Source organism: Tiliqua scincoides, chromosome 11, assembly GCF_035046505.1.
Source record: "Tiliqua scincoides isolate rTilSci1 chromosome 11, rTilSci1.hap2, whole genome shotgun sequence".
NCBI lineage: Eukaryota > Metazoa > Chordata > Lepidosauria > Squamata > Scincidae > Tiliqua > Tiliqua scincoides.
The window spans coordinates 15017100-15036066 of NC_089831.1; the positions used below are offsets into that span (position 1 = coordinate 15017100).

At 40.0% G+C, this 18967-nt stretch overlaps 1 protein-coding gene across 1 annotated transcript in view; it reads right to left on the minus strand.

Annotated features, from left to right (window-relative positions):
• CDON (cell adhesion associated, oncogene regulated) overlaps positions 1-18967 on the minus strand; it is a 53116-nt gene that overhangs the window by 33093 nt on the left and 1056 nt on the right. The window lies entirely within an intron of this gene.

Consider the following 18967-nt stretch of genomic DNA (forward strand, 5'->3'; position numbering starts at 1 on the left):
ACCCATGCCTGGCTGCTTGGGAAAGTCATCATCACTACTAGCAATCAAAGGAGTAGCTATTCAACTGAGTGGAATCATCAGTTATCACTGATGGCTGATCAATTATCAATAGATCAAAGGATGAGACGGTCATGTTTCTGGGGGAGAACAAGCTGCTCTGAAAAATTACAGACTGGAAACTCAGAAAATATGGGCTTCATTTCAGCATATGAAAACTGATGCCCTTAAGACTTTTCTTCTGAGAAAGCCTCATAACATGGTACACTGTAGCATAAGGAGAAGGGAGACCACCAACCCTAGGGACAGGTGTCTTTTAAAGTCATCACTGGTACCTTTGATAGCCTCAGCTAGGTCACAGGTTTAATGAGCCTGCAGACTGGAGTCCTTGTTCATCTCACAGGTGGTTGCCCCTTAGGCCAAGAGCAAAGCTTTAAGAGGCACCCCCATGTATACTGGCTATGCAGTATATTTTTAGATAATGATATCAGTTTCCAATACATCATTCCTTTGATTACAGTACGCCTTACTTTTTTCAACACAGTGAACGAATTGGTACTTAGTCTATTAAGAAACAGAACAGAAATAGACACAGAAACTCTTATTGCATATTAGCTGACTGAACAAATATGTTTTGGAAAATCTGGCATAGATGCCATAACTGACACTATGGCCGAAGCAGAAATGCACATCTATTTTATGCTATGCAACAACACAAGTTTATTACATTGCTCAATGTATTTAACTACTTCTGAACTAAGATATACTTTCCAGACACACACACACACACACATATACATGTACACATATTTTTCTAGTCTAGAATCTAACCCTCCCCTAAAATTAGTAAGATTATAACTTTATTTTCCCAATGCCACAGGATATTCTTTTAGATATCTCAGCCCAAAGATGAGGTTAAAATAGGGGCCAGAAAACTACCACATTTACAAACATAAAAAGAAGATGTGGGGTGTTTGCGTACATCAGCCACTGTGAGAGTCACTCATGGCTGAAAAGCAGGGTATAAATATGCACCCATTTCTTTTAGATAAACTAAAAAAAAGCAGCTTCTCTCCCACTGGGGACACCACCTGAAAATATCAGCATAGCATTCAAAACATGTCACATACAAGACTGTTAAAAGGATTAGAAGATAAAGGTAAGCCAGTGCTACCATCCCCATATTGGATGGGGGGGGGGTGAAGTTGAGCAAAAGGGAACAAGAGAACACACACTATCACTGCAAATCACTGAAAATTAAGGATTTCAGAACTTAGTTCTAGTGAGAAATTCCATATTATGTCAGTTACTGATTCTGTTCTATACCATCCTGCCCTGTACACAGTGATATGCAAGAAATCATCCTGCATTGGCCATTGTCATCTCTGCACCACTCAAAACAAATCTAAATTCTATTATACCCTTTGACACTGCAAATTCCAGTACACTGTGGTTTTTAATGTTGTGAAGTAACTCTGGATCATTTAGTTCTAGATGAAACCAAACTTTAAAGCAAAAGTAACTAAGCCTACAGTATTTTAATAGAAAGTAGTCAGACATTCCTTTAGCTGTTGGCTCCACCATGATCACCAAAGCCTTTGATCACAGTGCTCATGCTGTACTCCTGGGGTCTGACAAAATGAGCATAACAGCTGGCATATGCAATTTAGTATGGTTTTTTTGTTTGCAAAGAGTGATCAGACGTAGCCTAGTAACAAACTGACATACTGCCCATCAGTTTTAACTACTAACCACAAGGTTGATTTCTTAGTTCTTTGGGGGAACTTAAACATTCTTCCAAGTAGTAATGTACAACTGACTGATGCATTCTTGCACACAGTGTTTATTTTCAAACAAAAAACACAAAACTGCTGCAAATTAAACACATAACAAAGAAGGTTGGAAAGGAAAATAAAAACTTAAAACAGATTGTTAGATGTTAAACAATCCTCATTATCAAACTATAGCAAGAAAATATAGCACCTATGGGGCCACTCAACACCCCCCACCTCCTTTCTCAGTCTCAATCAAGTCGGCCAAGCATGCAAACTGATCCTGTCGCCAGCAAAAGCATTTCCTTTCACTGTGGTCAGCCAAAAACAGAGGAGGAAAATGGAAATGACTTGAAGTTATGGCACCAAAAAGGCCAGACAAGCAAGGAAATAATCAACTCCACATGAGCCACTTCTAGCCCATCACAATGAAAAGGGCCCATGACTAACCCCAGGAAAGGTCATCGAGACTGTGGGGTCACATGCAGAAAGAGGCAGTAGTGTGAGCCTGCCAGCTGCAATAAGAATCAGTGTGTTCCTAATTACGCTAAGAGAGGGGGTTGAGCTCAAAGAACATTTTGATTTAGTCACAACAATCTAATGCAGAAAAAACCCACCAAAAAAAATGCCCACAGCTCCATTCAAAGCAAGGACCACAGTTTCTATTTTTGTGTATGACTGGATTACAAGAAGTCAGGGAACCACACAAATTTGGACAGAGGACTCGCAAGTGATTTTCAACAAGCAATGAAGTACTTAGAGAAGGAGAGAAAGTGACTGCTGGTTTCAAATGTTCATGCCTACAACTGAATTCTTCAGCAATTTGAAATTCCAATACTTGCATCACACTTTCAGTGCACCTGTATGACTAAAAAGGTACTTAAATGGGGAAAAGAGTAATTAAAAGTAGCTTCACAAACTGAGAATGAACACCAGACTCTACACTTGTCTTAGACCAATTACTGTAGTGAAATTTTTGCCAAGTAATCAAGCTCCAATTCTCACTTCGCATTATCTCCGGGTCAATCAGAGGGCAGAGCCTTTCAACTCTGAAAAGTTTCCTTTCTCAAGTGGCAGACAGCAGGCGCCAAGTTTCTCAAGCAGCAGGCAGGCACCAGGCAGGCAGGGCAGAGATCGTTTCTACAGCAACTGGGAAATTCCAGCCAAAGTTAACCTTCCTTCTGCTGCAGCCGGTTCTGCTTTGCAAATGCTTGCAAAGCAGGTCTGTTTTTTGAAGCACCAGGATGGGACCTTCCTTCCCAGGCTACAATTCAGTGCACCATTACTTAAGAATAACACCCATGGAAAGCAGTGGGTCTACTTCTGAGTAGAAAAGACTGCAAATATATGCAGCTGCATCTCTCTGCTGTGAATTGAACTGCACACTCCCAGTTATGCGTTATATGCTGTATGTAGAGCTTCTGGCTTTAACACACCAGTCACCTTAAAGGTGGATTTGATTCATGGTTCAACCTTTTTCACTTGCATATCCCTTGGCAGCCCATTTCCATAAATTGTACCCTTCCTATTAGCAAAATGTTTGTAATTAGTAAGACAAGCCCTCATTTCCTCCATATGAAAGCCCAGACTTCATGTATTCATCACATATTTTCTCTTTTCATCTGTTTGAAGAACAGAAGACTCCTCTGCCTTTGCACTGTTTTGCACCAGAAGCGTGCAGAGAAATTCTGGGTGATTGATCACTTTCCATATTATGTTTCAGCTTTTTTACTGTGCTGGTTTTCAATCACTGGTTCATAGATGAATTGATGACCAAAAACTAGCTATTGGTGAGGCTTTCACAGTCAACTAGCTACCTCCCTTCCAGACCGTGCATTCTGGAGCACGGCCTGCCTTTTTCTGCCATTATTCCATTCTTTTTCAAGTACCCCTAAAGGCCCCTGGGAGTACATGAATACCAGGTTGGGAACCACTGGTATGCTGTTTGCAGTGCACTTACCCTGATAGTGTTTACAAAAAGGTGGTGAAGACCAGAATTTTAAAAAGAATAAAAATGTATCTTATGATCTTTTACTGTGTTTTTAATAGAAACTACAGTTCTTAGGAAACAATTAGCGGTAGGTTATTTTTCAGGATCTGGCCTTGGGTAAAATCAGACAAAACTATAGTCAGACACCCCCCTAAGTTCAACCCCCGACTTATCCGAGGGTCATAGAAAATTCCATGATTGTTGGCTCAAAACTTGCCCTCAACTTATCTGTGGGGTCGGCTTATAGGCGTGTGTCTGCGGTGTGCGGCCAGTCGGGATGGCTTACACTTCGAATCACTTTCCCCCCAAAAAAGTTCACTTTGAAATATTTCAAGTTGAAGAACTTATATCTGCTTTGCTTTTACCTTAAGTCATCTTGTGTATAAAAACAGAAAGGCTGTTAAGAAATTTAAAAATAGTTTTGTTCTAAGATTGCTTGGTGGAATGTAAACAAGAACCTGTTGTTTTTGTTTATGCGGGAGAACCTGTGGATATTATATATCTGGACTTTCAGAAGGCATTTGACATGGACTCTCATCAAAGGCTGCTGAGGAAACTCCACAGTCAGGAAATTAGAGGTTGTGTCCTCTCATGGATTAGGAACTGGTTGAGGTCCAGGAAGCAAAGAGTGGGTGTCAATGGGCAATTTTCACAATAGAGAGAGGTAGAAAGTGGAGTGCCCCAAGAATCTGTACAGGGACCTGTACTTTTCAACCTCTTCATAAATGACCTGGAGACAGGGTTGAGCAGCGAGGTGGCCAAGTCTGCAGATGACACCAAACTTTTCCGAGTGGTGAAGACCAGAAGAGATTGTGAAGAGCTCCAGAAGGATCTCTCCAAACTGGCAGAATGGGCAGCAAAATGGCATGTGCATTTCAATGCTGGCAACCTTCAGTCTCAAAAGACTATGGTATCGCACTCTGAAAGGTGGTTCTGGAACAGCGTCTAGTGTGGCTGAAAAGGCCAATTCGGGAGTGACAATCCCTTCCACACCAGGAGCAAGTGCAGTCTGTCCCTGGTCTGTCTCCCTGGCTATGGGCCTTCCTTCTTTGCCTCTTTGCCTCAGACTGTTGGCCAAGTGTCTCTTCAAACTGGGAAAGGCCATGCTGCACAGCCTGCCTCCAAGCGGGCCGCTCAGAGGCCAGGGTTTCCCACTTGTTGAGGTCCACTCCTAAGGCCTTCAGATCCCTCTTGCAGATGTCCTTGTATGTAAGTGTAAAGTCATGCACGTTGAGGCAAAGAATCAAAACTTTACATATAGGCTAATGGGTTCTGAGCTGTCAGATCAGGAGAGAGATCTTGGGGTTCTGGTGGACAGCTCGATGGAAGTGTTGACCCAACCTGTGGCAGCAGTGAAGAGGGCTACATTCATGATTGGGATCATTAGGAAAAGCACTGGGAATAAGACAGCTAATATTGTACTGCCTTTGTACAAATTGATGGTAAGGCCATACCTGGACTATTGTGTCCAGTTCTGGTCGCCGCATCTCAAAAACGATATAGTGGAGATGGAAAAGGTGCAAAAGAGAGCAAACAAAATGACTACTGGGCTGGGGCACCTTCCCTATGAGGAAAGGCTACAACGTTTGGGCCTCTTCAGTCTACAAAAGAGGCGCCTGAGGGGGGACATGATTGAGACATACAAAATCATGCAGGGGATGGACAGAGTGGATAGAGAAACGACTGTCTCTCTCACATAACTCCAGAACCAGGGAACATCCACGAAAGTTGAGTGTTGTGAGAGTTAGAAGAGACAGAAGAAAATATTTCTTTACCCAGCGTATGATTAGTTTGTGGAACTCCTTGCCACAGGATGTAGTGATGGCATCTTGCCTGGATGCCTTTAAGTGGGAACTGGACACATTTCTGGAGGAAAAGTTCATTATGGGTTATAAGTCATGGTAGATATGTGCAAGGTAGAGGTGGGCAGCCTCTGACTGCCAGATGCAGCGGAGGGCACCAGGACACAGGTTGTGTCTGTTGTCTTGTATGCTCCCTCCGGCATTTAGTGGGCCACTGTGAGATACAGGAAGCTAGACTAGATGGGCCCTTGGCCTGATCCAGCGGGGCTCTTCTTATGTTACATTCACAGTGAATACAAAAAAATGGTTTGCTTCAAATTCAAGCAGTGTTTATTAAATGTGGGCTATGAACTGATTATATCACTCTGCCTACAGCTGCCTAAAGTATAGGATGTTTTGCATCTCAGAATAGTTGAATAAGAACACTTGCAATTGTAAATTTTGGTTTGTTAGGATATGCTGGTTTAGAAGACTGTGGCACAACATCTTGGTAAAATTTAAAATGCATGGTGGAGAGAGTAGGGCTGCAGCCGTATCCACACTTAGAGGAGAGTAAGCCTCCTTGACTATAATAGAATTTACTTCTCAGTAGGCATGCACTGAAGTGGCTACAGGTGGTTAAAATGCATTTGTGCATTAAATCACTGGATGAGCAAACTGTTTAAAAGGTACTAATAACCACGGTAGGAGCCAAGCATGAATTCAAGGTTAAATTTTGACAAATGAGCCAAAGGGCATTAAGACTGCCACGCAGATGCAAAACTAAGGGTCTGTTATTCATAATCAAGTTGGACAATTTACACAAAACCAGAAACTAAAATGAACAGATTTCCACAGACGGGAAGGAGAAAAGAGGGGAGAAATGAGTGCGGCAATTCCTTCACAAGTTCTGCCCTCCAATAAACAGTAATTTCTTTACCAAAATTCAATCTTATATGTTGCACTCCTCTTGGGACTGCAATCATTAAGAACATTTCTTAAATTTTACAATACTTGTATGCACAGGCAGTGCTACTTAAAAGGCTGGGCAATGACAGATACAAAGATTTAGCACATATAAAAGGTAGCTGCAGACAATCTCTCTGAGCTGTTACAATGCTTAAAAGGGGCGTGACACAGCATTCAACTGAAAATACAAAATGCATGAAAATTTAATGATGGTCTTTCTGCTTGAAAGTGATGAACTGTTTAACAAAGTGCCCCACTAACAGAAATTTTCAAGATAGTATTCTAAATATATTTGTTCTGGGACTTGTTTTTTCCATACTGGGAAAGAGATAGGAGGTAGATCACTTGCAGTTCTGTTTAGGAAAGGAAAGTGAAAAGGGTGCTGAGCAGTATCATGTTTGAGGTGCATCTGCCATCTCTGGGACAGAAACTAAAGACAAAATACAGCAGTTATATACACCACCTTTGTGCACCATCTGCATTGGAGGCAGGTAACAATATGTAATGGCTACCATTTCAAAACACATTATATAGACAAACTAACATGACTAGAAAATAAGAAAGCTTACATGCTAGCTTTAATTTGATGGTCGTACAATAATGAGATAAAATGTTCACTGCAAGAGACAGCCCAGAGGCGGAGCCAAATGACAGCTGGCCCAACAGAGAAGAGACTTGCTGTCTCACCTCTTCCTCCAATGAAGACAAGAGGAATACAAAATCATTTCCAAAATGGCAGCAGCTCATGCCCCTGCACCAGTACACATTCTTCAACTTTTCTGTAGCAAAACACAAGAGCCAGCAGGAAATGGGGTCGCATGAACTGGCAGCAGTAGCAACTCCCTGCTATATACAATAGTTTGTAAGTTAACAGAGTAATTGACAAGCTTCTCTATGATTTGGAACACAGGGTGCATGGGACCTTGCAAGCAACCCCAACATCTGCTCCTTTCTTTCTTTTTTTAATATCTTGGTTTAACACTAAAACACCTTCTGGAAGTATGTAAGGAACCAGAAGACCATGGTTATTTTCCCTACTTTAATCACACAAAACAATCATTCACATGAATCTCACAGACATCAAACCACTTAGTAGACTTGTTTTACACAAGCTCAAGAAAAACTGAACCCCACCCCACACACCCTAACATTCAAGGTATCTCTGATCTCAAAATTGCAACCCTTAAAAAAACTGACTTTAAAATTATGACTGCTGGGAAGAAAAACAAATGCATACTTTTTTTACTGATCTCCTTGTTTGTGACCTTTGAACATCGTCTCATTACTCTTTCAAATCTATCTTGGTAACTATGAAGGCCTAGAAAATGGGGCAACTCAGCACTGCAAGGATTTGTGGGTTGGATAATATATTCCAAAAACTGCATGCACTCTGTAGATGATACTCTGCTTACCCTCGTAGTATACATTTATATAAGAAATGTTAATTAACAGTGGGATGCCTAGAGAAATACTTTTTGCTTTAAGAAACCAGAAAGTTGTACACATTTGGAAGACTGGATAGCAGCCACCACCCATTTATCTAAGCCACACTTCAATTATGACTCCTTTCTAAATCTCTTACATTTTCCCTTTAGGCATGCAAATTTTCATTCTTGAACTTGACTGGTAGGTCAATTAAACTGCACATCTGCAAGCTATACATGGAGCTGGGCAGGGCAGGATTTTCAACTGTTTTAATTATTCAATTGTTGTACAGAGAATACACAAAAAACCGCTTTGTTTTTAAAACTTGGCGAACATGTGGTCTTAACTTTGCAATGTATGCTAGGCCCCAACACATCTGGTTCATAGGTATGGGAACTGACAGTCCCAGAAAATCTGTTCACAGGGTTTCCCCAAACCAGCATTATATGAATATGCAGCTTGTGCCAAAGGGTCTCACTTTAAACAGCAGCTCCCCATGTCAAATTGGAAGATACACTGTTTTGGAGCTCTGCTACTAATCTGTTTAGGTTCTGTTCATTTGTTTCTAACATTTTTAGCCCCAATTTGGTGGAAAGTATACAACTGCTTCTAAGATGTTGTTTTAAGGGGAAAATAAACTTTGTTCATGACACACTAACACTGTGTGAACTGCTAGGTCAAATCCGATAGCTTCCTTATCCTGGGTGAACACAGAGCTAGTGATATAGTATTTTATAAATGGTATATTCAAATGAATTCATATTTTGGCCCCATGTCAGGTCCTACAAATGTAGGAGTGAGTTTCACATGCCCTTCGTGCACACAGAGCCTTCATATGTAGGCCTGTGCTCACATAATCCTTCCATTTTTTCATGGAAAAGACTCGAGAGTCTTGTCACACAGACGTGGGCAGGCTCCAGTTCACACTGAAGTTGGTACATGTGACTGGAGGTGGTGTGCAAACCTCAGGCTTTCTATAGTACTCTGTCATGAGAACTGACATGGGGCACTGAAGCATGAACTGGAACTAGGATGCGAGATAATTTGATTTCCATAAACCCTTGTGCTTTTTCCTGCAAAGGAGCAAGTCCCTGTCTTCTGTGAAACTATTCCAAGTTCCTAAAAAAGGGAAAAAAGGGGAAACATCTAGGAGAGCTAGGAGTTGAAGTTAGATTAGATCCAAAATCCAACCGTCATATCTGCCACGTGATATGTTTTTGACATATCAAAGATGTAGACTCAAGCAGCAGTTTTGGTGGAGAGCTGCACTGAAATTGCTACACATGGCTCTGAAACACAAGGCAAAGCGGCTGCCCCTTTGAGCAGACTGAGGAAGTTCTTCAAGACAACACACTTTTGACACTGCTGTCAGAAGGCCTTCCAGGTTCCTAACTACCTATCCTGACTTCTGATAGCACAGAATTATGAACATTTAGCAAATGATCAAAATTCAGAATTTGCTGCGACGTCTGGAGAATCTCAAGCTTGGGTAATACAAATGTAGATAACCCATCTTGCTTACTTATCCCAGTCCCAGACAGAGCAACACACCCAGCGAATTTTGCCTCCAGTTATACAAGACACATCATACAGTACATGATTCACAAATATCTTCTACCCATTGAACACCAAAGACTGAAATTCTTTACACTTCACAAAAGTGTAGGGGAGGCTGTTAACTTCCCCACAACTACTACATTATACCTCAAATAGTGCAATTTAAATGCTTGCTAAAGGTAACAAATCATCCACCCTCTGACACAGATGCATGACTCCTATTAAACTTGATTTCAGAGTCCATGTTATTCTGATTACAGTGTGCCACCAGCAGAGATCTGATACCAGCAACATGCAGACATCTCTGACTTGGAGCATAATTCCAGACAGTTGTGTAACAGTAGACATCTCAAGTGAGTGAGTCAAGACCTGAGAGATAGATGAAAGAAGAAGCACCAAAATAAATCTCTCAGGTTTCTCTGCCATATTAAGGACAGTAATCTTTGTAACTTCCTACTATGCCTCCCTCCTCACTCTTCTAATTAATCTGATAAGCAAGCTAGTTAGATACTTTACACTCAAGATATACATTCAAAAGGTATTCAGGGTTTGTCAGGATGCAACCCAAATGTAATTTTTTTAGTAACCAAAATGCAAGAGAATAGACAAGAGACCTTAAGAACCATTTGTACAGTTTTTTAAAAAGCAGTATAAACAAATGAATGATACTTCATCCAGTGACATGGTTAAAGAAGAACTAAAGATCAATTGCAGAGAATATAGCATCATGTTCGCCCATAATGCCTCTAACCAAAGGCATCAGCATTGTTATTTAGACAACTCCATATGGAGAGACAACAGGGAGAGAACTCATTCTTTTCCACTAAACAACTATAGTGTTCAAGTAAATGGGGTTTCAGCAATCTTTACACATCAAATACCGGTGCAGATGTATCTGAACTCTCTTCCAAAGCAAGTTATTTAGCTTAACTTATGGCAACTCTATAAAATATAGACCAAGAGTATATTAAGCCAGCTTATCAAGTTGTACTTTCTGTTGTAACTTGTAAGCCTCTCTAGTATTCGTGATCCCGAAAGGAACGTATATTTATTAAATCCACACCTGCAGTCAGAATTTATAGCCACCCAAATCATCTACTACTGTCTTACATCATAGGCAATTAGAAGCCAGTAAATTCATAGCCACAGGGAAAAGACAGTTCCCATGACTGAGAACCCAGAGTTTGTGTGTGATGTGCTTCGCAGAACTCCAATATGTACATGATAGTAATGAATTAATTCTCATTCAATGCAGCACAACAGAGGCTTAAGTTTTGACTTCATCCAATGTATTCTAGTTTACCCCACTCAGATTTTCACTTGAATCTGTTCCTTTTGAATTTTCTTGGTATATGTACCAGGTACAAATATACTCTTGGACCTTACTATAATCTGCTTACATTCAGTTTAAGACCCATAGTCAAGAAAAAGCAACGCAAACACAGAATTCCATATAAGGTGGGGCAGTATTACATTGGGGGAATCTAGTTCTGTTCTCAAAAGCTTCCAGAAGTTTATCAAATCACAATACAGGTAGAAAATATTTATGATAATTAGCTGTACAACACTTCAAAAATTCAACACAAAAGTATCATTGGGAAGGTTTTCTTGGATTTAGGAATGGGGCATTTTACAGTAAAGACCTACATAATCTTTATATATTTTGCACATGGACCAGTGTAAGCAAATCCTATTTCACTAGCTGAATTTATTTATCAGTAAGATTTTTCTTCAAATTTTTCAATCTAACTGATAGAAATCTCCCCTACTTTCTAATGCATGAAGTCAGCCACCATGTCTGTCCCAAGCTCCCTCACCCCATGGGCTGTCCAACTTTGCCTCCTTGGGCTTTGTTATATGTGTCTGACAAAAGAGGAGAAGGGGTTCAACCGCCACTTATGCTTCCAACTAATGCCCCAAGTAGAAGAACAGTGGTTGGTGATAACTCCTGTGCTACTCTTCTTTCCCACTTGTTATTCTTCACTCTGTAAAGCTGTAAGAAAACCATCATTCTCTGCTCTAGTACCTTTGGCTTTTAAGCCATTTCTGCCCAACATTGCATATTCATAACAGGGACCAAATGTGCACACCTGTGGGCTGGGCAAACATGGGTTAAGCTTGCACGTGTTCTCCATGTGATCTTCTGATAAATGCCCAAGTTGGCACCCCTATTACCATGGCAACTGAGCTGCTCTTCCCCACGCTGCCAACCATGATTTCAGAAGCACATCCCTATTGTTGGGACAACTGGGAATGTGAGCACCAGCTGCACTATGCTATCTACTTGCTGTGCTCCTCACCACCTGTCAAGGCTGGTCTATTGCTTCATAGTGTGACAAGACAGCAGCCCTCTCTTCATCATGAGGATCCCCCTTTTTCTGCCTCTGGCCACCTATCTTTGGCACTCTCTCCCTGTCCTCTGGTTGAGTTGATGCATGAACTGTTCGTGGTAAGACTTCACTTCCAGAAGTTCAATACAAGGTATGATAGCTGGCAGTTCTGGGGTTGGAATGGTAGCCATGAAGTTTATAAGCAATAATGCGCTTTAGGCCATTTGTATAACTTTTCAATTCTGCCATTGGATGAGCTATCTACTTGATGCTACCAAATGATAAAAAACTGTATTTTTTGCTAAAGAGTCAATTAAAAAGAATTCAAACCTCCAATTGCCAATTTCACTTGTCAAGTTCAACCATTAAGTATTTTGCCCCATCTTCATAAACCAACATGTTCCTTGAAATGGCAATTGCTTACGCTGTTAAACTCTTTTGGAAACATTTGACAAAGAAAATGGTACAGAGTAGTATGGTGTGTGATGCAACCCAGGAAAATTACCACAATTTTATTATAAAGGCAGGCTACCTCTTTCAGCATGCCACTGAAAAAATGAATTCTGATGCTATGCAACCATATTAAACATTTCCACCAAATCATTCAATTACCAAAAGCTGGTAACTGACTCATTTCCTGCTCAAACATTTGGTTCAACATTAAATAATGACCCTTTACCAATCACTGTTACTTCACAGTCTCAGTGATCCCCATCTCTGGACCCAAGTAAGACACACAATTGGGACATTCAGAAGACAGGTGGCATAGTATCTTTTTTAAAAGAAAGTTATTTGCTCTACAAAAGTTCCTTGAAACCTTTGCTGACATGATGGCAAAAGCATGATATACACACAGTTGAGTTTTTAACTGAAGCAAAAAATACAGCAATAGCAGAACAAATATTTGTTGAGTAGGGGATTGACAAGGGCAAAACTTGTGGTTAACACACTCTCAGATTTCAAGCATTCCAGGCTGTCCCTTGAAAGTTGGATTAGGAAAAAATATCCTTAAAGGTCTAGGATCTGGTCATCCAGTTGACTACATCCATGTTGTACTACTGGTTACAGATTAAAAATAGCTTCCAGATCTGTGCAGAAGCTTTCACCTAGAAACACTATGTTTATACCTAAGATTTTATGCCTCTGAGTGTTGATATTCCTGAAAGAACACTCAGTTAAACAAACATTAATACTTTTTTTTAAATATACTAGTTAAAGAATGGTGCAAAAATGGATGGAAATCCCATTCACAGCTAGGCAGGACATATGTCACACTTTGAAGCCTCCCATTGTTTTTCCTGCAACTTAAGACAGCTAATGCTACATAAGATTCTCAATACAACAATAACTATAATATTGTTGGGCAAGAGGTCTGGTCTAGAGGGTAGAGCCTCCATTTGCCTGAAGATAACATCCGAAGGTCGCCGGTTCGAGGCCACCAGCACCATGTGACCTTGAAGCAGCTGACAAGCTGAAGCCGAGCTATTCCATCTGCTCCGAGCATGGGAGGATGGAGGCCAGAATGTGAAACCAGATCAGAGTGAAACATCTGGACTGTTGTGGTTCTTGAAAGATAGAACCTTCTTTCAATTGTAAAAATCCCTACGGGGATTTAATCAGCCTGCCTATGTAAACCACCTTGAATAAAGTCTGAGGAGAAATCTGACAACCAAGAAAGGTGGTATATAAATACCTGTATTATTATTATTATTATTATTATTATTATTATTATTATTATTATATGTTTCTTGAAATTTTCAAGCCTGCTAAACTGTCAAAAACAAGCTACGCTAATGGCCCAATCCTATCTAATGTTCCAGTGCTGGTGCAACTATGCCAATGGGGCATGTGCTGCATCCTGTGGTGGGAGGCAGTCACTGAGGCCTCATCAAGGTAAGGAAACGTTTGCTCCTGTAGCTCAGGGCTGCATTGGTGCTGGAATGTTGGAAAGGACTGGGCCCTAAATCTCCTACTTACATCCAGGTTGGTTCCCAGGGTCTGGACTTAAGTTGAAGCATCTAGTTCTTGCTGGCCAAATGCTACTGATCTTGTGCAAAAGCACCAACAAAAGATGTAACTGCAACTGTGCAAGAGTGCTGACAAAGGGGTCTGTAACTCGGGGAGTTGGTGCACATGAATTACCACAAAAGTTATGCATGCATGCAGATGAAACTATGCACTTCAGTGGCAGCCATAATTTCCAAGATACACACCAATAATACAGAAGATTATCAAAGCAACTTGCTTAGATCTCCATTTAATGAAGACACCAGACAAGCTAGTCATGACTAACTTGGTACCTATGACTTAAATGGTGGTTCATGAAAATATACTTTCTTCAGATACATCCTAATGCTTTCTTTTTTCCTCCTCTGTTACTTGGGGTGTGTTCAACTGATATACTACCTAAACAGTGGCCACTGCTTTAAAATTTCCTGTAAAGGACCTCTCATATTGTTTGGCCTTAGGAGTTGGCCAGCAGAGGGAGTACAAAGCAGAGAACACTACTGAACTGAAGAGAATCTGTAACACTACAAACCAGACATGCAAACAATGATCTCTACTGAACATAAACACATGAGGAAGATTAATGTTGGCAGAACATGAACAGAAGATGATCTGTAAGGTTCCCAGAGCGAAAAGAACATATAAACTATGTGGTCAGAAAGAAAATCTTATTCAATTGCAGCTGGAGTGCAAAGTTTCATTGTCATATTTATTGATATGCCAAACTGAGAGAAAGCAGATAATATGGGTTAACTATAGAGAGCAGAATTCAAATAATTCTACTGTAGACACTCAACTGTAATACTAAACACAATATTCATTCTAATGCCATTCATTATAATCCCAGTTTAATGTTTTGTAATGCTTCATTCTTTTTTACTATGTTAATACTTAAAAGCTGTTTACTGCACACTCTTTGTTAATTCCACAATAAGCTAAACTTTGGATTAAGCATTACAATGTCAGTTTCAAATCCTACTTCAGAAGTGCATTTCATGTAACTGACTAAACTCAATTGGGGGAGTGACATCTTACATTTTCCTTTCCATTCACATACACCCCCCCCCCTTTTTAACATTTCCAAATGATAAACTAGAAACATTACTAGTAATCTGTGGAAGCTAAACTACTACAACTGGATTTGAAACAATGATCTCAAACTCAAAATAGCACCAGAGATCATCTTATCCAATACTGCTGGAAGCAATTAAAACATTTAATTTGTGTGCACAAATATATGGTGACAGCGCTAGTTACAGACTGAAAACTCTGGGAGCTTTACTGTATGCATCACAGATATCTTATTCTCAGCAAATCTAAACTCTAAAAAGCAGATGTCCAACAATATGTCTATCTATAAGCCTCAGTGTATATATTAAGGCAACATTACGGCTACTTGTCTCTTCTTCTACAATGTTAAGGTATCATGGTTTTTAAAAAATTAACCACAAATGGATCAAATTTGGACAGAAAGTCCATGTACAGTTACATTAACCCATCATTTTTTTCTTTTTCTCTCTCAAACTATTCAGTATAAAAAGATATCAACAGACCCTAATGATTTCCATACATGCTTCTGGTATCTAATGCAATTCAGATGCTCTCCAATTTTAAATGAAACAACTTCATGAAACTACTCTATTTAAAAAAAAATTACAATAAGTAGGGTCTCAGAATTCCCAAAGAGTCCCAAGAGTTGGGAGTCCCAAAGGTTGAGTCTCGCTCAACCTTACTAGCTAGATATACTTCTCCCACAGGAAACTCACAGCTACAGCATGCTCTTAAAATCAAAACACCATTTGCATCTTCTCTCAAAAGCCATAGAAAGATATTGAACACACACACACAGAGAGAGAGAGAGAGAGAGAGAGAGAGAGAGAGAGAGAGAGAGAGATGCTTGGAAATTGGCTAAACCCTGGAAAATGCTACACTTGCTACATGTCTTTATTTTTGCTGGAGAGTATATTTTTGCTGGAGGCATACAAGTGTGGAAATAAAAAACTATGAAAAAATCTTGAAATAATTGAGATTTCTAAAATATTAGTGCAATGAAGATGGTGTTTTAAAGGCTTCCCTTGGAACAAATGTGTGTTGATCAACTAGCTGCACCACAAGAACATTATTGAATATTTAAAAAAACAAACACAAGTTTTCACTGACAGATAAAAAGCCCAAACATAGCACTGTCACTATTAAAAATAACAACTCACCCACTCCACAAATATAAATGTTTATATTGATATTGGTTGTCCACCAGTTTGCCTCTTCAAATTGAAAAAGGAGAAATCACATCAACTCAGTAATAAGGGTGGATGAGCTAATTTTAATGTCTCAAGTAAAGCACAGCTCTCCTTTAAACATCAGTGTCTTGATGACTAGAATTCTTTAGGGTTGGGCTTTTTCTCTGACCAGATAAGCTGCTAAGTCATGCCTTGATTTTAAATCTGCCAGCATATGGATACTTCCAGTACAGCCTCCCCCACCTATCATCGTGAGTGATATACTTCTTGTTTGTTTCCCCCCACCCCACCCCCTTACTACCAAAAAAAGGCACTGCAGGGCAGAAATTCCTCAGGTGCTTGCTAATGGAATTCCCAGGGTCTATGAGCCGCTTCGGGGATCAAGAGATCTCATAGCCCCTGCTGGGGTAAGAAGCAAGGAGTCTGTTCCATTTAATCAAATACAGAATGAATTTCCAGCCCTATTCACTAGGTTGTCTCCAGGGCTCCAAAAAAGCACCAGGGAGCTAGAATCACACTAATGTGACTCTTTCAGGCAAATATAATTAGTTTGATTTTAAACAGCCACATTAATATCACCTCAGTACTATTACTCAAATCATGGATGACAGTGATACTGTATGTTTCAAGTCTGAGAATGCTAAAGGGAGAATAAACAAAAATTATGAAAAATATTATGCAATCTGCATAGGATGTTCCCCATTACTCCATACTGCATGATTTTATTTTAGCAGCAATTCAAGGGTTAGCAGCCAATACCCTGAGTGTGAAAACAAGCTAGCAGTGGTGGAATTTCTTGGGGGGGGGGGTTGTAACATTAAATCTCTTGCCATTAATGTGTTTCAATAACATTACATACTATATTTTGATGCTATACAGTTTTAAGTGTCATAGATGCAACAAATGCCATCAGCACATGTAATTGCCAGACAAGGTGACTACAAAACAAAGAGTATTAATTCCAAAACATAAATGTATTTTACAATATATTGTCCTAAATTATGCTTACAATGGAGGTTAGGCTAATTTCTAAATCTATCTATTTACCAGTCCTGAAGTTCAGGTGTGAGAATATTTCATAGATTCAATCCTCAATATGCACTTGTTAATGGAAACCAACCCCCCTTAACAGATGTAAAGTTAGCTTTGCCTGTATTTTATCCTGTTAGATTACAAGCTGTAATTACCACCAACAGAGTTTATTATAACAACAACAACAACAACTCAACAGTTCTCACACTTTTATGGCAAAGACAGTGTAACACGTCTGGTGCATACGAAACTTATTTAGCATAACCTTATTTAGCATAACCTTGCTGCCCCAGACAAAGAAGACTGTCTAAACACAATCCATGTCATGTACTTCAAAGCCAAACCACCTGCAAGAGTGGCCAAGAATGATGAAGACCTGTAAGCCAGACCTTCTCAAATTCATTTTTTTTTTAGGAGTAGTGGATTTTGTACATTTCTTATTCGAGAAAAGCATATCTGAATTTTTTTTAAGTCAGTCAAATCTCATTTAGACAAATACGACATTAAGTAGAGTTACAACTGACCACTTTGTGGTCCAAGCAAGTCAACACAAGCATGCTAATAAAGTAATGATTCAGTGGTAAGCACCTTGCTTAAAGATTCCTATTTACAAAGCAAACTAGTAGAGCAAATTAGATAAACAATAACTCCTATTTTACAATATTGGTTTTTTTTCTTGCCCAGCTCATCTGGATGCTAAGCAACACTAACATGTGCAAGACAGAGAGCAATGTAGGCCTTCTAGCTGAGCAGTACTTAACAGTTAATTTTAAGTTTCCAGACAAAACGTGAGGTTTCATCCTAGCCCAAATGAGAAGAACCTCCCAACATGTTGATGCTATAAATACTGCCTAAGAAAAACAAGATGCAGCTTACAATTTATGTTCAAAAAGAGCTGTGCCAGAAAATTAAAGTCTGAAGCTGACAACTGAGTCTTTCAATCACCTTTCCCACTTCAGTGCCAGGGATTGCCATTTAGTTCCATCAAAGGCAAGCTTCTGACCAAGACAGCATCAGAAAGACTGCAGGCATGGCAGCTGCTTAAGATCCAATTATCTTCTACACTGGGACTTTGTTATGGAAATGCAATATCAACATCCAAACACTGTCATTTCTACCAGCATGAAATGTCTTCCAGCTCACACTGGCAAACACAGGTTATTCTTCCTTCCAAAATGCATACAGCTCCTGCTAAGGCTTGATCTAGCTTCACAATTTCAGCGGATTGTGTTTAATTATGAAGCGGTGCAGCCATTCTCTGTTGTCTAGAAATAATTTTCGCTCACTCAGCTGGGACACAACGATGCAATAACTGCAAAGCAAGGTACCTGAAGCAGAGCAGACTCTGACACTAAAACAAATCCAAGTCAAGCAATTCATAGGTCACAAAATATGCAAGCAGATGCTCTAATACTGGACCAACTCATGATAAGGCTAGAGAGTGCAAGAGGATATCCGTGGACCATTTAATGCATCCCAGCTTTGCCATGTACATAAAGGCCAAAGAGATGTTAAAAAAGCAGTAAAGGAGAAGAGACCTCCTACCAACCTTATACACTTTCAGCACATATTTTAGGTGTGGAACAAACACAGAATGGGGGGAGGGGGGACAACACCTATTGCAGTCAAACAAATCCAGAATACTAGGGCTATCTGCATATGTGCTCACCCAGTAAGAGGCATCTATCACTTTGCTGGGGGGGGGTGCATTATGGACCAACAGCAGCAACCTCAAGCTTCCACATGCATGAAAAGCCTTGCAGCTCCTTCCAAGAAAGACCCCAGGATCTAATGCAGCAGAAGCTTGAATGGGCTGGATGAAGCCCACTTTGCTATTGGGGGGGGGATGAGATGGACCAACAGCAGC